The sequence below is a fragment of the Equus caballus genome, chromosome 5, assembly GCF_041296265.1.
Source record: "Equus caballus isolate H_3958 breed thoroughbred chromosome 5, TB-T2T, whole genome shotgun sequence".
Lineage (NCBI taxonomy): Eukaryota > Metazoa > Chordata > Mammalia > Perissodactyla > Equidae > Equus > Equus caballus.
The window spans coordinates 64,841,821-64,867,799 of record NC_091688.1 but is presented as its reverse complement, the minus strand read 5'-3'; the positions used below and the strand labels follow the sequence as shown (position 1 = coordinate 64,867,799).

The following is a 25,979-nucleotide window of genomic DNA, read 5'->3' as shown; positions in this document are numbered from 1 at the left end:
AAATTTGTTGGCATATAATTGCTCATAGTAATCTCTTACGATCCTTTATATTTCTGTGAAGAAATATACTTTAAATATAAAGACACACATAGATTACATGTAAATGAATGGATAAAAATATACCATGCCAACACCAATCAAAAGAAACCAGGAAGAGATCTATTAATTCAAACAGAACAGACTTTAAAACAAAAAACATTATCAGGGATAAAGAAGGGCATTACATAATGATAAAGAGGTCAGTTCTCTAAGAAGGCATAACGGTCATCAATGTGTATGTGTCTTACAACAGACCATCAAACTACATGAGGCAAAAACTGATAGAACTGGAAAGAGAAATAGATGAATCCATCTATCATCGTTGGAGACTTCAACATCCTCTATTAGAAATGGACAGATCTAGCAGGTAGGAAATCAGTAAGGACATAGCTGAACTCAACAACATGATCAATCAATTGAATGTAACTGACATCTATAGACTCCTTTATCCAACGACAGCAGAATACACATTCTTCTCAAGCTCACATGGAACATTCACCAACATAGACCTCATTCTAGGCCATAAAACACACCTTAACAAATATAAAAGAATAGAAATCATACATCTGCTCTCAGACCACAATGGAATTAAACTAGAAATCAGTAACAGAAAGATTATTGGAAAATACCGAGATATGTAAAGATTAAGTAACACACTTCTAAATAATAAATGAGTCAAAGAAGAAAGCTCAAGAGAAATTTAAAAAACTTTTTGAACTAAGTGAAAGTGAAAATACAATTTACCTAAATTAGTGGGATGCAGTAAAAGCAGTACTTAGAGGGAAATTTATAACATTGAATGCATATATTAGTAAAGAAGAAAGATCTAAAATCAATAATATAAGTTTCCACCTTGGGAAACTAGAAAAAGAAGAGCAAATTAAATCCAGAGTAAGTAGGAGAAAAGAAATAAGAATTAGAGCAGAAATCAATGAAATTAAAAATGGGAAACAATAGAGAAAATCAATGAAACCAAAAGCTGGCTCTTCGAAAAGTGGTCCTAGAAAGTAAGTCTGCTGATGGATCTGGAAATGGATCACTCACCAGTCACTTGACACCAAAGACCCCATTGCTCGTGGCAAATGGGATGATAACCTATCATATTCTATGGCATTACAATTACTAAGATTCTTAGTCATGGCAGTTTGGGATGAAGTACTGGTAGAAAGGAAACCATTACATTATGCAGTTGCTGTAATACTTGAACAGTATGGGGACAATTACAAGGATTGTGGAATTGACTGGCTCTTATTCACTGCCTTAGAACTTTGAAGAAAGAGAATGTCAAGGTCAGGTCAGCCAATTATCACCTTAAAATGTATCATGAACATTATAAGGCCTTCATGGCAGCATTTAAAGAGACCCTCATCTCCTGCAGCTACAGAATAGACTGCTGAAAATCAGCCCCAGCATATAAATGTAAAAGTAATAGAGTCACAAAGGAAACTGGATACATAGCTTCAAAAGGTCTCCTATGCTAAAGTGAGGACCCTCATTGAGAAGGAGTGGGACCCTGATACACGCGATGGGGACATTTGGGTGTATGTGCCTGAGGAACCTGAACTCGCAAATTCTCCAGCATCCTCCAATTTGGCAAAAAGTTGTCCCTTTCCCACTGCTAGAGCAGAGCAGCCTCTCCTCGTCCAGACGCCATGTAAAGGCCTCAGAGAGGAAGATACCTAACAAGATGATGTCTGTCTTCCTCACAATCTGCTCCCCACCTCCTCCTATTGCCTCCCAACCAATAATTTTTATAGGTCAGGCCTCAGATAGCCAATGAAGAAATAAAATCCATGTTCTGGGAAAAAATAGCATTCTGAACAAAGAGTTAGAGGACCTAGCTAATATGGACTGGAAGGAACCAGTGAAACATGTGTGGGAGTGGGTCATAAGAGTGTTGAACAGTTGGGGGTACAGGGAGGGGAATATAATGCTGTATAGGGGAGAATTTTCGATGTGAAGCACTCTCCCATGACACAGGACACCTGAAACCTGAGCTCGTATACTGCTAGGATGGCTCTTTAAAGCTTAGACATAATTATGGCTGACAGCAAATGAAGTGAAGATGCCAAAGTCCTGATGGACTATTGAAGAAGGGATCAGTAGACTTAGGAAGGTGGAAATATTAGAATGAATTTTATCCTGAAAATGGAGAAACTACCACTTGACTATGTTTCTAGCATAAGAAAAGAGTCTTTGTTGAGAGACCCAGTGATGGCTGTTTCCAGGTTTGACAGCAGGAGATGTTGCCATAGAATAGGTTCACTAGTATCAATGGGGATGGAAAATTCCAGAAGAGCAGGTCGTTAAGTGGTGGCACTTAACCATCAGATGCAAGATAAATATAATTATCTTAAGAGACAACAAGGCCAGAGTTGCAACCAGCAAACCCTGACCCACAGGGATAAGTTGATGTCTAATTACCCTGGCCTTCTTAGGGGCAAGATAATTGGATACAGTCAAGCAGTACATAAATACAGAGGAGGGCATTGTTTGTTTTGTAATCAGATAAAAGAATTTCACCTGGACCCTTTACTGCCAGCAATCTTATTTCATTTCCTCTATCTACTTGCTTTCCCACTTTCCTGGAATACTATTTCATACTGTCTCCTCTTTCCTCATACTTCCAAAATGTCCTTGCTTCCTATTTCATTAAAGAAATTGAAGCACTAGGAAGAACGCTTCCACAAACCTTCCTGCTCACTTAGTAGCGGTTCTCCTCTAAGTATGTATGAAGTGCCCAGCCAATGCCAAACCCTCCCATGAGCACCAGTTCCCATCCCCTTCACCCACTCAAAGACTCAAGGATAATCTCCTTGCACTACTCTCTCCTCTTTCCTATCATCCAGTGGTCCCCTCCCTACTGGATCATTCCCCTAAGCATACAAACAGGCTGTTGCTGCTTTCATGTTTGGGAAACTCTTTGTTGATCCCACGTCCCCTCTAGTTACCACTCCATTTCCCTCTCCTCTTCATGGCAAAACTCCTTCAAAGAGTTCTTGATTCTTCCTATCTCCAATTTCTAGCCTCTATTTTCCCCATAGCAATGATCACATTCTGATATACCAGCTATTTTACTAGTTTATTTATTGTCTCCTCCAATTTATACGCTCATATAAATTCCATGGAGGCAGGTAGGCTTTTTTTCTCTTTTCTGTTTTCTTTGCTGCTCTACCCCCAGCCCCTCAAACAAGGTCTGAAACACATTAAGTGCTCAAGAAACATTTGTTGATGAAAGAAATATTTGTTGAATTCGTAAGCAAATCCCCATTTAAGTAAGATGTATGTTTTTAAGATATGCATTACAAATAAGTCTAGGGTTCTACTCATCCATCTACTTGCTTTTCAACTGTTTGGGTTGAGAAAGGACATTACTAATCTTTTATATTTTCTTAAAATTTTGAGGTCTTCTGACCTTGTGAACCAAGGTTCCACAAAAGAAGCAGTTTACCTCACACTGCTGGTGGGAATGCAAACTGGTGCAGCCACTATGGAAAACAGTATGGAGATTTCTCAAAAAATTAAAAATAGAAATACCATATGACCCAGACATCCGTTACTGGGTATCTATCCACAGAACGTGAAATCAGCAATTCCAAAAGTCCCATGCAATGTTCATTGCAGCATTATTTACAATATCCAAGACGTGGAAGCAACCTAAGTGCCCAGCAACTAATGATTGCATAAAGAAAATATGGTGTATATATACAACGGAATACTACTCAGCCATAAAACAGGATAAAACCATCCCATTCACAACAACATGGATGGACCTTGAGGGTATTATGTTAAGTGAAATAAGCCAGATAGAGAAAGACAATCTCTGTATGACTCCACTCATATGTGAAAGTTAAACACGTGGACAAAGAGAACAGATTAGTGGTTACCAGGGGAAAGGGGGGTTGGAGGGTGAGCACAAAGAGTGAAGTGGTGCACCTACAACACGACTGACAGGCAGTAATGTACAACTGAAATTTCACAAGGTTGTAAACTATCATAATCTCAATAAAAAATTTTAAAAAAAGAAGCACTTTACTGCTATGTGCTATAAAATGTTTAAAGAAAAAACAATTACTATGAGATTTACGGTGAAAATGGAAAACTTGACATGCACATAGAGCACTCTTTGACCCTTAATGTGATGCTAATAACTTAGTTACTTGAAAATAAATATAGCTCATCTCAAAGTGAATTATTTAAGCAAAAGTAACATCCTAAATCATATTAACAAATCTTAAATAAAATATCACAATTGTTTAAAGGAAAATAAATATCAAAATTTTTTTGAGGGCTTCTTACACTGTGATATTGAAATTAAAAGACTACTGGTAGACGTCAGTTATGATAATATAATATAATCCGTGAAACGTCTCTTGTAAACAAAAGCAACATGAAAACAGCAAAAATAATCAAATGAGAATAAACAAAGTCACTTACATTTACATTAACATCTATTGCTTATGCACACTCCAGTTTTCTCTCTCATGAAAGCTTAAATTTTTTAAAATTAACTTTAAAATGGACTCTTTGTTATAAAATAACACAAACAATAACATTTTTACCTGTTCATAGGCTCCAATCTTAAGCACTGTCTCTGGTGCAATTTTAAAAATATTTACACCATTTCCTCGCCAAAGAGAACGAAGCCCTCCTTCTTTGACCATCTGCTCAAACCCACCAATCAATCTCATTCTCCTTGACTTTAAACCATGAACCTAGAAATTAACAATTTACTTATTTTGCTGGTATTATGGCATTGATATCATTATTGCTGATAAAATAATGATACATATATGTATAAATTTATGATCCTCAACACCATTTTCATTTCCTTTAGAGACACATGAAATTGATATATTATTTTTTGTTGTCTCCAAATACATACTTTAATTAATCTAATACATCACAGAAAAGAAGACTAACTTAAAGAAAACAGGAATAACTTAGTTACCAGAGAACTTCTGCATTCACAAGATGTGTTGTTGCTGCTAAAATATTACAAGATTATGACAGAGTGCACTGAAATATGCACTGAAAAAAGAATGGATGAAAATACACCAAACTTCTGACAGTGGATCCTTCTGGGTAGTGAGGCGTTGTGGGTTGAACTGTATCCCCCCAAATTCATATGTCGAAGTTCTAACCCCCATTACCTCAGAATGTGCCCTTATTTGGAGATAGGGTCTTTACAGAGGCAATCGAGTTAAAGTAAGGTCATTAAAGTGGGCCCTAAAATCCAACACAGTGATGAATACCATTGTTTATGAATCTTTTTTCATATTTAGGATTAATTGTTTAGAAAGAACTTCCTAGAAGTTTAAGTAACTAAATGTTCATTTTTAAGGCTGTATATATATTAAGTTGTTTTCCAGACTTTTTCTACCCACAGGAGATGAGAATGTACATTTCACCTTGCTCTCCCATTATTATTCTATTCTAGACAGGTGGGTATTTTATTAACGTCATAATTTCACTTTCTTAAAATAACATTTTTTTGACTATAAAATAATACATTAGGAAAATATGAAGGAAGACATTAAAATGACCTGTGTTAGTTTGCTAGGGATGCTGTAACAAAGTATCACTTTGATGAGAGAAATTTATTTTCTCACAGTTTGGAGGCTAGAAGTCTGAGATCAAGGTGTGAGCGGGGTTGGTTCCTTCTGAGGGCTGTGAGGGAAAGTTCTGTTCAGGCCTCTCTCCTTGGCTGGTAGATGGCCACGTTCTCGCTAGGTCTCTTCACATTGTCTTCCCTCGGTGCAAGTCTGTGTGTCCAAATTTCCTCTTTTTACAAGGACACCAGTCCTTTACCCCCTATTTGCTCCGTACTTCTTCACTCTCCCTAATCCACTGACCTATTTTCATCCACGTGGAGGACGGATCACCCCTACCTTGAGTCCCTAAAATACCCATATACATTTTTCTATCTGGCACATAGTAAGCACTCATACATGACAATTATTATTTTCAGTATCACCATCATCACACAGATATGTTGTTCATATCTCTGTAAGGTTCTGGAGTATAAGAAATATGCTTTTCATCCAACATCTAGCATAGGATGGGCACAGAACAAATACATTTTCTTTCCTTATTTTTCCTCTGGATCCCTTTCCCATCTTTGTCATCTCCCTATATGTCTCCATCCCTGGGTAGCTCTGTACTGTGTCCACATATTTTTCCCTTACACCTCATTTTTTATTTTCTGACAGGCCCAGTCACCGAGGAAGCTGGATTTTCTATTTCTACCTGCAAAAGAGGATTTTAGTTCCTGTTCTTTCCCAACAGCTAACTGAATTTATTCACCTGACTGAATAAAACATAGGTTACACATGCACCCAAACATACAGAAGGATGGTGGGCTATCTTACTATCTCATACCATTCAAAGTGTGTTCTCTACACTTACCTCATTGAATTAAAAGGTCTTTACTTCCATTGAATGTACTGAGCAAGATATCACCATATATTTGTGTGAGAAATAATAGGCAGAGGGGAAGTGATATTTATTCCTTTTTGGTGTTCCCTGGCATTACGTGTATCCTTTGTGTGGGTAGACAGCACTTATATCACATTTTATTACTATTTGCTTAATTATCTATTTTCCCTGATAGACATTACAGTTATTATACAGTTAACTCACATAGTATAATAACAACTATTCAGCTTTCTTTTGTGGCACCTCGGAGGTGATCAGCTGCTTCAAGATGAAGCTGAATGTCTCCTTCCCAGCCACTGGCTGCCGGAAACTCATTGAAGTGGATGATGAGCACTTTTTTTTTGAGAAGTGTACGGAAGTTTCTGAGAAGCCCACAGAAGTTACTGCTGATGCTCTGGGTGAAGAATGGAAGGGTTACGTGGCCTAAATCACACGGAGGAACAACAAACAAAGCTTCCCCATGGCTGTGGCCACCTGCTACTGAGTAAGGGGCATTTCTGTTATAGACCAAGGAGAACTGGAGAAAGAAAGCGCAAGTCTGTTCAGGGTTGCATTGTGGATGCCAATCTGAGTGTTCTCAACTTGGTTATTGTAAACAACAAGGAGAAGAAAATTCCTGGAGTAATTCATACTCCTGTGCCTCATTGCCTGGGGCCCAAAGGAGCACGCAGAATCCGCAAACTTTTCAATCTCTCCAAAGAAGATGATGCCCACCAGTATGTTGTCAGAAAGCCCCTGAACAAAGAAGGTATGAAACCCAAGACCGAAGTCCCAAGATTCTGCATCTTGTTACTGCACGTAGCCTGTAACACAAACATCAGCATGTTGCTCTGAAGAAACAGCATACTAAGAAAATTAAGGAAGAGGCCGCAGAATATGCTAAAATTTTGGCCAAGAGAATGAAGAAAGTTGAAGAAAAACGCCAGGAATAGATGCCAAAAAATGGAGGCTGTCCTCTCTTAGAGCTCCCACCTCTAAATCTGAGTCAGTCAAAAACAAGATTTTCTAAGAGTAACAGACAAATAAGATCAGACATCAACCAATAAAAACTATTCATAATTCATTAACAAATGTCACCAATGTTATTAAAAACCAAAAGACAATAAAACACCCAGGTATGTAAATTTAATTACAAATTTAAATTCATTAGATTGTGGATTAATCATTTTTGTATCCTTCCAGAGAAAGTATTAAGCAAATATTGAATTATAATTATGATACTCCAATTAAGCCATACACTATTTTATAACAACTGCTGACAATCCATTACTCAGTAAAATAAAGGTAATTAGACTTTACTTCTAATGAACATTAGTCAATAACACACTCAAAATAACTTACTTTTCAATTCTTAGAAATATTCTTAGTACCTAAATAGCAGAGTAGAACCATGCTATTATGTTGGTGTCAGGGAGCAGAGATAACCAATACATTAGACCAATGTATTTAGTGGTATCCTATCATTTCTTTAATAGATTTAGTTATATTTCTGAAAAAACTTCTAATAGAGTGGTTCTATTATTATTTCAAACAAAAATTAATTTAAACAGCATATAAGCATCTTTAAAAAGTTAAGAAATCTTTTAATATTAAAATAAGAAAATTTACATTTTCAGAAAAATGTAAAACTTTAATGAGAAGGAGTATGAAATGTGCCAAAGTATTTCTTTTGAAAATTATCAAGGATTCTTCAGGTTAATTTAATGCTTACGGGGTAGCTGAAGTGTGCACACTACCTGCATCATGACCTTCAAGCGGTCAAGAGGAGCCGTGTACATCCTTGAAACTGCGCCAGCTATTCCTCCGCCACCAATGGCCTCCACCAATCTCCAGAACACTTCTCTTGTGCAGTAAATTCACCTGGAATAGCTATACTTTCCCCTATGTCAATTATCCGATAAAATGTAAAAAACAATAAATAAAAGTGTAAACACTTGATAAATTGAAAGGATAACTTTTTACAAAAGCCAAAAACCCAAAGATTTTTTTTCATATCTCACCTCCTGTTAATGAAGATTAACAATTTTCTTACCACTTGTGCTACACCAGGTGTTTTTTTTGTTGGTTTTTTTTTTTTTTTTTTGGTGAGGAAGACTGGCCCTGAGCTAATATCTGTGCCAACCTTCCTCTATTTTGTATGTGGGACGCCACCTCAGCATGACTTAACGAGCGGTGCATAGGTCTGGACACAGGTTCCGGGCCTGCAAACCCTGGGCCACCAAAGTGGAGCACACAAACTTAACCACTATGCCACCAGGTCAGCCCCAGACCAAGTGATTTTTAAAAACTCATTCACACACAGAGTTAACGTAAAATCAATTCCCATTGTTTACTTATTAATTTAAAATTCTCAAACTATTTAGGGAATTCTCAAATTATTTAGATTAATCTCTTCCAAGAAAAATGTAAACACCCAGTGCAGAAACCACGTCTCAGTCACACACTACAGCACCTGCCATACAATAGATAATGAATAAATGCTTAATAAATTTTCCCTACTTTATTCCAAATTCTCTCAAGCTCCACTGTGCACTTACTTAGCCTAAGTCAGAATTCAAGACTAGCATTTTATACACTTTGATTCATTTCTTTCTCTGTTATTTACATTGATTCTTCCTTCAAAAGTCAATTTTCTTCTTAAAAATTTGCATTCTAACAAGTTTTGCATTTCACTTTATTTTCAGTAACTGTACATGCTTTTGCTAAGACTATCCACTTTTGCTAAATGTTGAGGTCTTGTGGCTCAGAGGCAAGAGTGCCAAACTGGACTCAGAGGCACTGGGTTCCATCATTTGTTCATCATAGTGGACAAGTCACTTCTCTGCTTCTTAGTTTTCCCACCCTTCATTTGTTCATTCATTCAATGCCCCCCTTTCCTAGCACCCTCCCAATTCAAGATTTTTGTACTTGATTTACCCTCTGCCTACAACATTTCTCCTTGGCTCTTTCCATGGCTTCCTTCATAATACTTAGCACAGTCTTAATTAGTTCATTTCTGTCCATTGCTTGCTTCCTCCTCTAGAAGGTAAGCCTGAAGAGAGCATAACCTGGTCTCCCTTGTGCACTGTTGTAAACCTAGCACCTTGGTCATTGGAGATAAAGGTGTGCAATAAATATTTGTTGAATGAATAAATTAACATGCCAGCCCCTCAGCTATGTATTAGTAATATAAGGTGCAGAAGCGAGTTTCTGCCCTCTAGGGGCTTACAGTGTAAGAAGAGAGATAGGAAAGGAAAGAAGCAATATAATACAGAGTAACAAGTACAATAACAAGGGTAGAAAGAAAGTGTCTTAAGAACACAGTACAGAGGCATTTAATGGAGTGTAGATTTGCAGCGGGGTGGGAGGGTGCGGAAATAAGTGGAACTGTCAGGGACTTGGAAGTAGCAAGTAAAGTGACTTACAAGTAGCAAAGCCTCAACATGAATCCAGGTATTCTGAGCTCAGAGGCTACCTTCTTGTCCCTCATACTCTATTATCTCCCTAGAGAAGGAGGGATTAACCAAGGGGATGTTCTAGGCAAAGAAAATAGTTTGAAGATGTTACATATTCTAAGAACTGCAAGACTGTATTCAGGGGTGGAAGGAGGGTAAAGGAAAGCTCAAGGTCTCAGAATAACATGGAGGTTTCCAGCTTGGACGACCAGGAAGGTGGTGGTACCATTCAATGAAATAGGAAAAGAAGGTTTGGGGGACAGATGATGTTGTGTTTGTGTCTGAGGTGTCCCAATTGATGCCCAATAGATATTTGCATATGCAGAAGGAAGGTATGGTCTAGAGACGTAAGATTTTGAGCAATCAATTGGCCTATATTTGGTAATTCAACCTGGGAAAGTAAGTGGGATTGCTGAGAAAAAAATGAGTGAGAGACAAAGAAAGCTGAAGATAGAACATAGAAGAACACTAATATATAAGAGACAGACTGAGGAAGAAGATCCTCAGGGGAGACAGAACAGTAAAACAGAGAGTTGGGAAGATAACCAGGAGAATGCAGTATCAAGGAAGCCAGCTGAAGACAACATTTAAAAGGAGAGTGGTAAGATCTAGAAACTTAACAATAGGGAGCCTGGATTGGTGAATCAATTTCCATGAAGTGGGGAAAGCAAAGCCAGACTGTAGTTGGTTGAGAAGTGAATGGGAAGTGTAGCTGTGAAGAGAGAAGAAAAAGATAAGGTGTCTAGAGGGGACATCAGTACAATTATACTTTTTTTAATGGTACTGACTTAAATATGTTAAATCTTGTTTTTAAGACAATATATTTAAATACAAGAAATAAAGGAATAATGGAGAGAATAAGGCCTCTGAGAAGCAGAGCAAAGGGATTCAAAGTTCGGGAGAGATTTCAGTTTTAAAAGTGGAAACATCTATTTGTTATGACAGGAAACGGAAAAGGAAATCTTAGGGGTAGGTACAGGTACATGCCTGAGAAATGGCAAAGCTAAACCAACCTTGGAAGCCATATGTTGAAGATTTCACAACTACCCAAGAGAGAAATAAACCTCTATTTCAGTTGAGCCACTGCATTTCGGGGTCTCTTTACTACAGTAGCTTAGCCTGCACCCTAAGACAGCAGAGATAGGTATTTTAGATTGGGCAAATGGGAAGGGCTCTTTGAGAAGGTGGACATTTCAGCAGAAAGCTGGTTGAAGTGAAGGAGAGAGACGTGCAAATCTGGAAGAAAAGCATTCCATGCAGAGAGAAAAGGAAGTGTAAGGCTCTAAGGCTTCCATAAGCATGGCAGATTTGAGAAATGACAAATACATATCAACAAATGTGATGCACCACATTAACAGAATCAAGGATAAAAATCATATAATCATCTCAATAGATACAAAAAAAGCATTTGACACAATTCAACATCCTGAGCCAGCCCTGATGGCCTAGTGGTTAAAGTTCAGGGTGCTCTGCTTCGGCAGTCCAGGTTCGGTTTCCAGGCACAGAACGACACCACTCATCTGTCAGTAGCCATGTTGTGGTGGCAGCTCACATAGGAAAACTAGAAAGACTTAAAACTAGAATACACAACTCTGTAGTGGGGCTTTGGGGAAGAGAAAAAGAGAGAAAGGAAGATTGGCAACAGATGTTAGCTCAGAGCAAATCTTTCCCAAAAAGAAAAAAGTTTCAACATTCTTTCATATTAAAAAATCTCCCCCAAAATTGAGTATAGAATGAATGTACCTCAACATGGTAAAGGCCATATATGACAAGCCTACAGCTAACATCACAGTCAGTAGTGAAAGTGTGAAAGCTTTTCCTTTAAGATCAGGACCAAGACAATGGTGACCACTCTCATCATTCCTCTTCAACATAGTACTGAAAGTCTTCACCACAGCAATCAGGCAAGAAAAAGAAATAAAAGCCATCTAAGTCAGAAGGAAGAAGTAAAACTGTTTCTGTTGCTGATGACATGATCTTATACATAGACTAAAGACTCCACAAAAAAACTGTTAGAATTAATCAACAAAATCAGTAAAGTTGCAGGATATAAAATCAACATACAAAAACCAGTTGCATTTCTATACACTGACAACAAAATATCTGAAAAAGAAATATAGAAAATAATCACATTCACAATAGCATGAAAAACAATAAAATATTTAGGAATAAAGTTAACCAAAAAGGTGAAAAATGTGCACACTGAAAACTATAAGACATTGATTAAAGAAATTGAAGAAGACACAAATAAATGGGAAGCTACGCCATGCTCATGGATTGGAGGAATTAATATTGTTAAAATGTTCACACTACCCAAAGCCATCCATAGATTCAATGCAATCCCTGTCAAAATTCCAATGGCGTTTTTCAGAGATAGAAAAAACAACCCTAAAATGCATGTGGAACACAAGACCCCAAGTAGACAAAGCAATCCTGAGACAGAAGAACAATGCTGGAGGCATTGCACTCCCTGATTTCAAACTATGTTACAAAGCTATAGTAATCAAAACAGAACAGCACTGGCACAAAAATAGATACATAAACCAATGGACTAGAATCAAGAGCCCAGAAATAAACCCTCACATATATAATCAATTAATATTTGACAAGGGAGCCAGAAATACCCAATGGGGAAAGGATAGTCTCTTCAATAAATGGTGTTGGGAAAACTGGATAATCACATGCAGCAGAATGAAATTGGACCCCTATCTTACACCTTAATCTCACAAAAATTAACTCAAAATGGATTAAAGACTTAACCATAAGATCTGAAACTGTAAAACTCCTAGAAGAAAACATAGGGAAAAACTCCTTGATATTGGTCTTGGCAATGATTTTTCGGATATGACATCAAAAGCATAAGTAACAAAAGCAAAAATTAATAAGTGGGACTACATCAAACTAAAAAGTCTATGCACAGTGAAAGAAACAATTGGCGCTATGAAAAGGCAACCCACAGAATAGGAGAAAATATCTACAAATCATATAAATGACGACGGGTTAACATCCAAAATACATAAGGAATTAGTACAACTCAATTTAAAAAAAAACACTCTGATGGGAAAATGGGCAAAAGAACTCAATAGACATTTCCCTAAAGAAGACATACAAATGGCCAAAATTTATATGAAAAGATGGTCCACATCACTAATCATCGGGGAAATGCAAATCAAAACCACCATGAGATACCGACTCACACTTCTTAGTATGGCTTTTACCTAAAAAACAAGATGTGTTAGCAATGACGTGGAGAAAAGGGAACCCTTGTACACTGTGGGTGGGAATAAATTGGTAAAGCCACTATGGAAATCAGTATAAGGTTCCTCAAAATATTAAAAATAAAACTACCATATGATTAGCAATTCCACTTCTTGGTATATAGCCAAAGGAAATGAAATCAGGATCTCAAGGAGATATCTGCATCTCCATGTTCATTGCAGCATTATGCACATAGCCAAGAAATGGAAATAACCTAAGTGTCTATCTATGGATGAATGAATAAAGATGTGGTATATAAATACAATGGATTATTACTCAGCCGTGAGAAAGAAGGAAATCCTGCCATTTGTGACAGTAAGGATGGACCTAAGGGCATCAGGTTAAGTGAAATAAGTCAGACAGAGAAAGACAAACACTGTGTGATTTCACTTATATATGGAATCTAAGAAAGCTAAATTCATAGAAACAGAGAGTAGAATGTTGGTTGCCAGGGGCTGGGTAGTGGGGGAAACGGAAGGATGTTGTTCAAACAGTACAAACTTCCAGTTATGAGATGAATGAGTTCTGGGGATCTAATGTGCAACGTGGTGACTATAGTTAGCAATACGGGATTATATACTTGAAAGTCGCTAAGAGAGTAAATCTTAAATGTTCTCATCAAAAAAAGAAATGGTAATTATGTGAGATGATGGAGATGTTAACTAACCCTACTGTGGTAATCATTTCCCAATATACAAGTGTATCAAATATCATGTTGTACACCTTAACTTACACAATGTTATATGTCAGTTATATCTCGATAAATCTGGAAAAAAATAGACAAAAATATAAACAGACAATTCATGGAAAAGAACACGTGAATATCTAATATTTCTATGAAGAGATGTTTAAAATGCATTAGGAATCAAAGAAATGCACGTTAAAACAACAAGATACCACTTTATATACAACAGAATGGCAAATATTAGAAAATTGGATAATACCAAGCAACAATAATATGTAGAAAAACAGGAACCTTCATGAATTGCTGGTGGGAGGGTAAGCTGATATGCAAGCCATTCTGGGAAACAACATGGCTATAATTTATAAAATTAAGAATGGATACTCTAGTGGCCAGCCCTGTGGCTGAGTGGTTAAGTTTGCGCGGTCCGCTTCGGTGGCCCAGGGTTTCACCAGTTGGCATCCTGGGCGCAGACATGGCACCGTTCATCAAGCCATACTGAAGCAGCGTCCCACATAGCACAACCAGAGCCACGCACAACTAGGATATACAACTATGTACCAGGGGGCTCTGGGGAGAAGAAGAAGGAGAAACAAGATTTGGCAACAGATGTTAGCTCAGGTGCCAATCTTCAAAAAAAAAAGAATGGATACTCTAGTAAAATTTACAAATGCGCATTCCTCTTGACTCAGAAATCCATGTGAAATTCTTTAAGGTACATGAGAGAAGAGCATTTTTTGTGGGTGGAGAGTTGGAGAAAACCTAGATGTCTATTACTAGGGAAATGGATAAGGAACATGTGTTAAATGTATACTATGTAGTAGTTAGAAGTAATAAACTATATGAATGCATAACAACAAGGACAAATCTTAAAATCATAATGTTGAGTGAGCAAAGCAAGAAATCAGACATGACCTTTAGCACAATACCATTTATATAAATTAAAGACACACACATGAAACAATACTATATGACTCCTAAGAATATATACATGTTCAAGAACACAGATGAAACAGAATAGGTGCCTATCATAATAAGTAACATCTTTATTTTTTTTTTTTTTTTTTAAAGATTTTATTTTTTCCTTTTTCTCCCCAAAGCCCCCCGGTACATAGTTGTGTATTCTTCGTTGTGGGTTCCTCTAGTTGTGGCATGTGGGACGCTGCCTCAGCGTGGTCTGACGAGCAGTGCCATGTCCGCGCCCAGGATTCGAACTGACGAAACACTGGGCCGCCTGCAGCGGAGCGCGCGAACCTAACCACTCGGCCACGGGGCCAGCCCCATAAGTAACATCTTTATTGAATATATATATTACCTGCTCTGCCTTTTTCTAAATACACTAAGGTACTAACTAATTTAATTATCAAAACTCTTACCATATCATCCTCAGCATATAATTGAGGAAATTGAGGTACAGAGGGGCTATATAGCTGGTGGGTGGAAGATGTGGGATTGAAACCTAGGCAGTCTGACTCCAAAGCCTACGTTCTTAGTCCTCCCCTAGATTGTCTATGAAGAGGAGACAAAAAGTCACGAGGGTGGATGCAAACAGTACGCCATGAATTGAATGATTCACTTAAGCCCCTGCATCCGAGATCTAAAAAAGAAAAAAAAGTTTTTAATTACAAAATCTCATTTGTTCCTCTAGTCAAGTGCTTATATAAAAAGAGTAGGTAGATTATATATTTGATCCTTTCTGATTCTAAAATTGGGAATCTTAATCTTTGACTTTACATTTCCTATGATAGAAGGCTGAATTGAGTACATCATATCTGTGGGGAAAAAAGTATATTATTTTTCCACTTTTCTAGGACAGTTAACTATATCAAAGTAATTTATTCTCAACACAAAGCAGGCCCTTTCAGCAGATGGGTATCTATTTTAAGTTCTAGGTTTTAGCAAACAAAGAAATCCGAGCTGTGTTTCTATCTATAATACTAACACTCCTTGCTAAATCAGTAGAACGTTATTAGGAGAGAATACTGTTACTTCAGCCACTGAGGCTGGAAGTATTACAGGGATTATGTGATCACAATAATGCCTATGACATTTACAGCAAAATAAAAATAGAGTAAAACACAAAGTAATCTTACAGTACAATGCTTCCAGAAACGAGCAATTTCATTGACGGTTGTTGCAGGATGAAACAAAAAGTAGTACTTCCATTCATCCCAGTCTACTGTCATTGTTCCATCACTGTCAATGCTGAAATTTTTAAAAAAATAGAGCTTATAACATTTATAACAAATTTAGCACCATTATAAAAATTAATTAAAAGCTTCTTACATATTAATTATAGAAGTTGCTCCTTTGGGCTTCATGACTATTGCTATTTTTCCATATTTTTAATAGACCTTATTTTTTAGAACAGGTTTAGATTCTTGGGAAAATTGAGAACAGAGTTCCCACATACCCCTGTATCCAGTTTCCCCTAATGGTACATCTTACATTATTGTCGTATATTTGTTACAATTAGGAACCAATCTTGATACGTTATTATTAACTAAAGTTCCCACTTTATTCAGGGTTCCTTAGTTTGTTTGTTTTTTTGAGGAAGATCAGCCCTGAGCTAACTACTGCCAATCCTCCTCTTTTTGCTGAGGAAGACTGACCCTGAGCTAACATCCATGCCCATCTTCCTCTACTTTATACATGGGACGCCTAACACAGCATGGCTTTTGCCAAGCAGTGCCATGTCCGCACCCGGGATCCGAACCGGTGAACCCCAGGTTGCCAAGAAGCAGAACGTGTGAACTTAACCACTGCGCCACCAGGCCCTTTTTGTTTTAGGATCCCATCTGAGACACCACATTCCATTTAGTCATCCTGTCTCCTTAGGTTCTCTTGGCTATGACAGTTTCTCAGACTTTCCTTGTTTTTACCAGCTTTGATAGTTTTGAAGAGAAGTGATCAGATATTTTGTAGAATGCCCCTCTAATGGAATTTACTCTGTATTGTTTTTCAATTATTTACTTGTATGTATTTCTCTCAAACTTACCTATAATCTATTAAGGAGAAGGACCATTTCTAAGTCACCTTTATATCTCCAGCACTGAGCACTCAATAAATGTTTGCTGAATGAATGAATAAATGAATAAAATTCACTGAAGGTTAACCTTATAGCTTTTGATTCTTCTAGTAGCATTTTTTCCTCTGACCCTTTTCTCCCTACTTAAGCTTTTAAGTCAACTTTAAAGTAATCTTTTACTTATGAATTTAAAAAGAAGACTCACTTTTACCATGCAAAATTCAGGATTTACACAACTTTTAAGCATCTCAAATCACAAAAAGCATTAGATGTAGTTTCTACAGTCTGAGTAAAAGGTGGAATTAAGTGAAATGCTTTTTTCAATAGCATTTTTCTGAATGGAAAGTCTAAAAAACAAATTCCATTCTTTCAACAAAAAGATTAGTACAATTTTCAGTTCCAGCCAAGCCGATATAATGGGTGTAGAACTTATCCTCCCACTATAAACAATTATGGAACTGGACACAATATATGAAGTAACTGCTTTCAGGCACTGGACTACAAACAGGACATGGTTATGATACTTGAGATAAGGAAAACCCATGAGTTTAGCTCCCCATTCACTCTGGTCCTGTCTGGGGCCACTTTCCAAAATGTAGCACAAAGAGTAGAAGCCTAAACAGAGAGCAAGTAGCTAGAATAAAAAGAGATTAGAGCTGAGGGCTGCTGACAGGGCAGGAATTTGCACAGCAAATTTTGGAGGATGCTCCAAAACTATACAGGTATCTCTTTGCAACTTTGGCCAAATACTAAGCTATGCATGACTCCATCAGTCTGACCAAAATAACTACTGGAGGGCTGTGAGCTTAATGGAAATTCTCTATGTGAGCAATGTTGGAGCTCAAGAAAGAAAGGAAGGAAGGAAGGGAGGGAGAGAGGAAAGAAGGAAGAGAGGGTTACATACAAGGAGGAAATGGAAAAAACAACCACTGACTTTTCACCAGAAACAATGCATACTAGCAAACATCATTAATGATAACTTTAAAGCACCAAAAGAGAAAAAGCTGTCAATCTAGAATTCTATATACAACAAAATCTCCTTAAAAAACGAAAGTGAAATAAAGATATTTTCAAGTGAATAAAATAATCACCACAGAATTCACTAGTGAGCAGTCAGCACCCCCTCATCCTGCTTTCACTTATGACGCTGTATTGTAATCAGCTGGTACTAGCTCCCCTGTTGGCCAGAAACCCTAAAGCAGGAGCTTTGGCTTGTTCACAACTGCATCCTTTGCACCTAGAGCTATAACTAATGTTTATGGAAGTTATATAAATAACTTTTGGATAAATCATTGCTATTGGAAATCTATAATTTATCTTAGAGTATGACTCAGCAGCATATCTTAGCAGTATGATTTAAAATTTCCAATTGTCCAAACAATGTAGCAAGATATAATTTAGTGTATAATGGTTTATAAAATGTCTCTTGTCACATCAATAAAAAAATACATAAACTGATGAAACTACCAAGATTGTATCAAACTATCTTATCAATCCTGAAAAAAAACTTTTATTGTAAGAAACTTTATTTTCCATTTACAACTGCAACAAAAGGAATAAAATATTTAAGGATTAAACTTAACCAAAGAGGTGAAAGACCTATTGACTGAAAATTATAAGACATCATTGAAACAAACTGAAGACAAAGAAACGGAAAGATATTCCATGCTCATGGGTCAGAAGAATAAACATAGTTAAAACGTCCATACTGCCTAAAGCCATCTACCGATTCAATGCAAAATAAACTACAAAGCTATAGTAATCAAAACAGTGTGGTACTGGCACAAAAACAGACACACAGATCAATGGATCAGAATTGAAAGCCCAGAAATAAAACCACACATCTATGGACAGTAAATCTTCAACAAAGGAGTCAAGAATATACAATGGAGAAAGGAAAGTCTCTTCAATAAACGGTGTTGGGAAAACTGGATCGCCACATGCAAAAGTGTGAAAGCAGACCATTATCTTGCACCACACACAAAAACTAACTCAAAATGGATTAAAGGTTTGAATGTTAGATCTGAAACCATAAAACTGCTAGAAGAAAATATAGGCAGTACACTATTGGACATCGGTCTTAGCAATATCTTTCAAATACCATGTCTACTGGGGCAAGAGAAACAAAAGAAAAGGTTAACAAATGGGACTACATCAGACGAAAAAGCTTCTTCCAAGCAAAGGAGACCCTTAACAAAATGAAAAGACAACCCACCAACTGGGAGAAAATATTTGCAAATCATTTGTCCAACAAGGAGTTGATCTGCAAAATATATAAAGAACTCATACAACTCAACAAGAAAAAAACACCCTGATCAAAAATGGACAGAGGATATTAACAGACATTTTTCCAAAGAACATATACAGATGGCCAATAGGCACATGATACGATGTTCAACATCACTAATTATTAGGGAAATGCAAATTGAAACTACAATTAGATATCACCATACACCTGTCAGAATGGCTATAATTACCAAGACGAAAAACAACAAATGTTGGAGAGGATGTGGAGAAAAGGGAACCCTCATGCACTGCTGGAGGGAACACAAACTGGTGTGGTCACTATGGAATAAAGCATGGAGATTTCTCAAAAAGTTAAAAATAGAAATACCATACAATCCAGCTATCCCACTACTGGGTATTTATCCAAAGAACTTGAAATCAACGATCCAAAGAGGTTTATACACCCCAGTGTTCATTGCAGCTTTATTCACAATAGCCAAGACGTGTAAGCAACCCAAGTGCCGGATGAATGGATAAAGAAGATGTGGTGTATACATATATACAATGGAATACTACTCAGCCATAAGAAAAGACAATATCGTATCGTTTGCAGCAACATGGGCGGACCTTGAGAGTATGATGTTAAGCAAAATAAGCCAGATATTTCTCTGACAAATACTGCATGATTTCACTCATGTGTGGAAGATAACAAATACATGGATAAAGAGAACAGATTAGTAGTTACCAGAGGGGAAGGGGGTTGGGGGTAGACGAAAGGGGTTAAGGGGCACATATGTATGATGACAGACAAAAATTAGACTACTGGTGGTGAGCACAATGAAGTCTATTCAGAAACTGATAAATAATAATGTACACCCAAAATTATATAATGTTATAAACTACTATAATCTCAATAAAATTACTGGGAAAAAAACCCGTTATTTCTTGTTTAACTGCATTAAGGTTAGAGAACATATCCTGTATGATTCCAATTCTATTTAATTTTTTACATTTCCTTTATAACCCACCATATGGTTAATTTTTGTAGATTTTCTATATGTTCTTAAAAGATTGCATTCCCTGTAGTTGTTGAATGCAATATTCTACATATGTTGCTAGGTAAAGATTGATGGTGGTATTGTTCACATATTCTGTTTTCACTCATATTTTTCTGTCTGTGTGTACTAGCTATTACTGAGAAGTCTGTATTAAACTTTCCTACTATAATCATTGATTCATCTATTTTTCTTTGTTTTTCAATCAATTCTTGCTTTATAAATTTGAGGTTATATTATTAGATCCACACAAATGTAGAATTGTTATATATTTAGGTGAATTAAACCTCTAACGTTACAAAATTCCCCTTTTGATTTTTGTAGTGAGTTTTGCCTTTTCTATTCCTTTTCTTTCAACAAAAGGAGAGATTAGTGACATCAGCAGGCTGGTGGAGCAGGAGACACCAGCCATCCTCCCCCCACAAAAAACAATAATTAGACAGCTATCCACAAATGAAAACAGCCCTGAGAGGGCTCAAGAGTCCAATTAAGAATCTACCGCAACACAGTAAGGCAAACAATGGAGAATAACCACACAGAAAGGATCACTGGGGAGACTGGCTTAGCTGAAATGTCTGGAGATGGCAAGGAACAGAGAAGAATGGTGGGGGCTGACTTTATCAGCCACATGGCAGGGGCCATCATGGTTCCCAGTGGTCTGCTCTGTGGAGGGCCCCAGCAGCCTTTACAGTCCCTGCAACAGCCACAGACTCCCCACAGCTTTCATAGTGAAGGAACCTGAGGTGTTTATTGGTGCAGACCCCAGGGACTGCTCTGCAGAGAACACTGGCAGCCTTCACCACTAATGTACCCCACAGCCATTGCTGCCATAGACCCCCTGGGGAGAGAAACACTGCTGCACCCCCTCCCAATAGGAGTTGCTGTTGCAGAGACTCAGGACCAGGGCCACCACCCCCATAACCCTGCACATACCCCAGAACCATGGCTGCTCCCAGCTGGCAATAACAGTACAGGACTTCAGTACCCCACTTTCAACAATGGATAGATCATCCAGACAGAAAATCAAGAAGGAAATATTGGACTTGAACTACACATTAGACCAAATGGACCTAATAGATATATACAACAACAGAATACACAATTTTCTCAAGCTTACATGGAACATTCTCAAGGATAGATCATACCTTGGGTCTTCAAACAAGTCTTAGCAAATTTAAGGAGACTGAAATAATTCCAAGCATCTTTTCTGACCACAATGATATGAAACTAGAGATCATAGGAGAAACACTGGAAAATGCCCAAATAAGTAGATATTAAACAACACTTTCCTCAACAACCAATGGGTTAAGGAAGAAACCAAAAGAGAAATTTAAAAATATCTTAAGAAAAATGAAAATGGAAACACAACATACCAAAGCTTATGGTATGCAGTAAAAGCAGTTCTAAGGGGGACGTTTATAGCAATAAACGCCTACATTAAGGAAAAAAGAAAGATCTCAAATAAACAACCTAACTTTACACCTCAAGGAAGTAGAAAAGGAAGAAAAAACTAAGCCAAAAATTAGCAGAAGGAAGGAAATAATAAAGGTCAGAGCAGAAATAAATGAAATAGCGGCCAGAAAAACAAAAGAAAAGATCAACAAAACTAAGAGCTGGCTCTTTGAAAAGATAAACAAAATTAGTAAACCTTTAGCTAGACTAACTAAAAAAGGAGAGAGAAGACTCATAAATAAAGCCAAAAATGAAAGAGGACACATTACAACTGATAGCACAGAAATACAATGGATCATAAGACACTACTATGAACAACTATACACTGACAAACTGCATAATCTATAAGAAATAGATAAATTCCTGGAAAGATCCAACCTATCAAGACTGATTCATGAAAAAATAGAAAATCTGAACAAACCAACAATGAAGAAGAAGATTGAATCAGTAATCAAAAAGCTCCCAACAAAGAAAGCCCAGGACCAGATGATATCCCTGATGAATGCTACCAAATATTTAAAGAAGATTTACTACCAATCATTCTCAAGCTTTTCAAAAAAATTGGAGATGAGGGAACACTTCTAAACTCATTTTATGAGGCCAGCATTACCTGATACCAAAGCCAGACAAGGATAATACGAGAAAAAAAATTACAGGTCGATATCCCTGATGAACACAGATGCAAAAATCCCCCCAAAAATAACAGCAAACTAAATTCAATTGTACGTTAAAAGAATCATACACCATGATCAAGTGAGATTTATTCCTGAGATACAAAGATGGCTCAACATATATAAATCAATAAATGTGATATACCACATTAACAGAATCAAGGATAAAAACCATATGATCATCTCAATAGATGCAGAAAAAGCATTTGACAAAATTTAATGCATTTGCATGATAAAAACTCTCAACAAATTAGATATAAAAGGAACGTCTCTCAACATAACGGCCATATATGACAAGTCCACAGCTAATATCACACTCAACAGTGAAAAGCTAAAACCTTTTCCTCTAGACTCCAGAACAAGAAAAGGATGCCCACTCTTGACATTTCGAGTCAACATAGTCCTAGCCACAGCAATCAAGTAAGAAATAAAAAGGCATCCAAATCAGAAAGAAGTAAAACTGTCTCTGTTTGCAGATGACACGATCTTATATATAGAAAACCCTAAAGACTCCACTAAAGTACTGTAAAACTAATCAACAAATTCATTGAAGTTGCAGGATACAAGATCAACATACACAAATCAGTTGCATTTCTAACAGTAACAACGAAATATCTAAACGAGAAATTCAGAAGGCAATCCCACTTACAATAGGATCAAAAGCAATAAAGTACTTCAGAATAAAGTTAACCAAGGAGGTAAAATATCTGTACACTGAAAACTAGAAGACATTGAATGACACAAGTTGAAGAAGATACAAAAGATGGAAAGACATGCCATGTTAATGGGTTGGAAGAATTAATATTGTTAGCACATCCACACTACTCAAAGCCATCTATAGATTGATTCAATGCAATCCATCTCAAAATTCCAATGGCACACTTCACAGACATTGAAAAAACAATCCTAAATTGCATATGGAACCACAAGACCCCAGCTAGCCAAAGCAGACAGAAGAACAAAGCTGGAGGCATCATACTTCCTGATTTCAAGTATACTACAAAACTATAGTAATCAAAACAGTATGGCACTGGTATAAAAAGACACATAAACCAATGGAACAGAACCAAGAGCCCAGAAATGAACCCTCGCATATTGATCAATGCAAATTTGACAAGGGAGCCAAAAATACTCAGTGGAGAAAAGACAGTCTCTTCAATAGATGATGGGAAAACTTGATAAACACATGCAGCAGAGTGAAGTTCTGATATCTCACACCACTCAGAAAAACTAACACAAAATGAATTGAAGACTTAAATGTATGATCTGAAATTGTAAAACTCCTAGAAGAAAACAGAGCAAAATCTTCTCGACACTGATCTTGGCAATGATTTTTTGGATATGACAGCAAAAGCACAAGTAACAAAAGCAAAAATGAATAAGAGAGACCACATCAAACTAAAAGGCTTCTGCACAGCAAAGGAAACAAGCAACAAAATGAAAAGGTGACCTACAGAATGGGAGGAAATATCTGCAAACCACATATCTGATAAAGAGTTAATATCCAAAATACATAAGGAACTCCCACAACTCAATAGCAAAAAAAAAAAAAAAAAAAAAACACCTGATTTTAAAATGGACAAAGGAACTGTACAGACATTTCTCCAAAGAAGACATACAGGTGGTCAACAAGTATGTGAAAAGGTGGTCAACATCACTAATCATCAGGGAAATGCAAATCAAAACCACAATGAGACACCACTTCACACCTGTTAAGATGGCTACTATCAAAAAAAACACAAAAGACGAGTAACAAGCGAGGATGTGGAGAAAAGGGAACGCTTGTGCACTGTTGGTGGGAATTTAAGTTGGTGCAGCCACTATGGAAAGCAGTATGAGGTTGCTCAAAAAATTAAAAATAGAGCTACCATATGATCCAGCAATCCCACTTCTGGGTGTCTATCTGAAAGAAATGAAATCGTTATCTCAAAGAGATATCAGCATTCCCGTGTTCATTGCAGCATTATTCACAATAGCCAAGACATGTAAACAATATAAGTGTCTGCTATCAAATGAATGGATAAAGAAAATGTGGTGTATACATACAATAGAATGTTATTCAGCCATGAGAAATAAAGAAACCCTGCCATTTGCAACAACACGGATGAACCCAGAGACATCATGCTAAGTGAAATAAGCCAGACACAGAAGGATGAATACCACATACCACTTAGATAATTAATCTAAAGTAGTCAGCTCCTAGAACCAGAGAGTAGAATAATAATTGCCAGAGGTTGGGGGCAGGGGGAAACAGGGAGGTATTGTCAAAGAGTACTAAGTTTCAGTTATGCAAGATGAATAAGTCTTAGAGATCTACTGTACAGCATAGTGCCTATAATTAAGACTAAGCTATTGTATACTTAAAAAGTTGCTTAGAGGGTCGATCTTACATGGAAACTAAGTGTCTACCAACAAATGAATGGCTAAAGAAAATATATGTATACCACATGGATGGAATATTATTCAGCCACATAAAAGAATGAAATCTTGCCATTTGCAACAACATGGATGGACCTTGAGGGCATTACGCTAAGTGAAATAAGTCAGACACGGAAAGATAAATATCATAGGATCTCATTTATATGTGGAATCTAAAAAGAAAATGAGCTCATAGATACAGAGAACAGATTGGTGGTTGCCAAACGCAGGGATTGAGGGTGGGTAAAATGGGTGAAGGGGTCAAAAGCTACAAACTTACAGTTATAAAAGAAATAATTCATAGGAATGTAATGTACAGCATGGTAACTATAGTTTTATTACTGTACTGCATATTTCAAAGTTGCTAAGACAATAAACCTTAAAAGTTCTCATCACAAGAAAAAATTTTTGTAACTATGTATGGTGATGGATGTTAACTAGACTTCCTGTGGCGACCATTTCACAATACATACAAATATTGAATCGTTACGTTGTACATCTGAAACTAATATAATGTGATGTCAATTATACCTCAATCAAAATTTTTTAAAAATTGTTTTAACTACAAAAAGGAAGTTTTCTTATCAAAAATAATAATAATAAATAAGAAGGTGGGAGGAAACTTTGGAAGTGATGGGTATATTTATGGCATAGATTGTGGTAATCGTTTCCTGGTATACACTTACCTCCAAACTCATCAAGTTGTATATATTAATTATGTACAGTTTTTTTGTATGTCAAAAAAAGCTAAAAATAAAAATTTTTTTAAATCAATTGCTTAAGAGAATTACAACTATTCTTTGAACTAGAAGCAGGCAGAACTTTATCCTGGGGACTTTGTAAAGAGAACACTTTGTGATTTAGTCAGCAGCATTCTCACAGTTCAATAAATTTCTTAGAGTTCTTTCATTTAACACTGTCAATAAAAGCTGATGTTATCAAACCTAAGAAGAAATGAAGGAGCTACATTTATAGCAATTATTTTCTAACATAGAATGTTAAACAAAAATAAAAACTATTAAAAATAAGGATAAGGGCTGACCTTTGTAGAATCTTTTTTGCCTGAGATTCAGAAATATTCATACCCAATGATTTCAAAGCAGCAATTACTTCTGAAGTTTCTATTACTCCTTTAAAAAGTGAAAAATGTTACATTAAAGTATCTGAAAAGATAACAAGGCAAAATATACTTAGAATGCAGTAGTCTTAAAAAGCATACATGTTTTATAGGCCTATAATCCCATATTCACAACTGAAAGCTTAAAAAGCTGTAAAAAC

General features: G+C 36.7%; 2 pseudogenes; one reads left to right on the top strand and one right to left on the bottom strand.

Annotated features, from left to right (window-relative positions):
- LOC100060536 (mitochondrial adenyl nucleotide antiporter SLC25A24-like) overlaps window positions 1-25,979 on the bottom strand; it is a 60,165-nt pseudogene that overhangs the window by 11,762 nt on the left and 22,424 nt on the right.
- LOC111773569 (small ribosomal subunit protein eS6-like) lies at window positions 6,746-7,486 on the top strand (annotated as a pseudogene).